Source organism: Perkinsus marinus (assembly GCF_000006405.1).
Source record: "Perkinsus marinus ATCC 50983 genomic scaffold scf_1104296969820, whole genome shotgun sequence".
Classification (NCBI taxonomy): domain Eukaryota; phylum Perkinsozoa; order Perkinsida; family Perkinsidae; genus Perkinsus; species Perkinsus marinus.
In genome coordinates, this window is record NW_003202657.1 from 1 (window position 1) to 1,266 (window position 1,266).

General features: G+C 47.9%; 2 non-coding genes across 2 annotated transcripts; both read right to left on the minus strand.

Moving 5' to 3' along the window:
* Positions 1-234: 234 nt before the first annotated feature.
* Pmar_PMAR011136 lies at positions 235-316 on the minus strand. The gene has a single exon. It is a non-coding gene; the product is annotated as a tRNA-Ser (tRNA).
* A 443-nt stretch (positions 317-759) lies between these two features.
* Pmar_PMAR011137 lies at positions 760-841 on the minus strand. Its single transcript has one exon. It is a non-coding gene; the product is annotated as a tRNA-Ser (tRNA).
* Between the last annotated feature and the right edge of the window lie 425 nt (positions 842-1,266).

Sequence of the window (1,266 nt, forward strand, 5' to 3'; positions counted from 1 at the left end):
AATGACGGCTGCAACGACAGCGAATTCGCTGAAATGATAGGGCTTATATAGGATAAGAGTCTAGAGGTAGATACATTTTTTGGGATATACATCAATTCTCATCAATGTTCCTCAAATGTCATGCGCATCAGTTCGTTCGCATCCTACTCGGTCATAATGTCCATCAGAATCGCTATAAGGATTCGAAGGCGGGGCTTTTCAGATGTCTCGAAAACCTATACGTCGTCAAACGTGCGACAGCGGCAGGATTCGAACCTGCGCAGGCATAGCCTAGTGGATTTCGAGTCCACCTCCTTAACCACTCGGACACGCTGTCTGGAAGACGCAGAGGATCTCATCTCTGCCCATGAGAATCGCCACCCTGTTCATGTTGCTAGGGGAGTGGCTCACAGCATCGCGGAGCACCTCAGCAAGGACGATGATATTTAGCTGACTCGCATTCTCGCATACGTAGCCCAGCGCTTTGACAAGAACGTCGGCGTAGTAATGGTATCGTTCGCACTCTTCGTAAGAGGTCTCTTCCCAAATGATGGCTGCAACGACAGCGAATTCGCTGAAATGGTAGGGCTTATATAGGATAAGAGTCTATAGGTAGATACATTTTTTGGGATATACATCAATTCTTATCAATGTTCCGCAAATGTCATGCGCATCAGCTCGTTCGCATCCTAGTCGTTCATAATGTCCATCAGAGTCGCTATGAGGATTCGGAAGCGAGACTGCTCAGATGTCTTGAAAACCCATACGCCATCAGACATACGACAGCGGCAGGATTCGAACCTGCGCAGGCATAGCCTAGTGGATTTCGAGTCCACTTCCTTAACCACTCGGACACACTGTCTGAAAGATGTAGAGCATCTCAGCTCTCCCCATGAGAATCGCCACCCTGTTCATGTTGCTAGGGGAGTGACTCACAGCGTCGCGAAGTACCCCCGCAAGGACGATGATATTTAGCTGAATCGCATTCTTGCATACTCGGCGTAGTAATGGTATCGTTCGCACTCTTTGTAAGTGGTCTCTCCCCAAATGATGGCTGCAACGACAGCGAATTTGCTGAAATGGTAGGGCTTATATAGGATAAGAGTCTAGAGGTAGACACATTTCTTGGGATATACATCAATTCTCATCAATGTTCCTCAAATGTCATGCGCATCAGTTCGTTCGCATCCTTCTCGCTCATAATGTCCATCGGAGTCGCTATGAGGATTCGAAAGCGAGACTGCTCAGATGTCTGAAAACCCATACGCCATCAGACATACGGCAGCG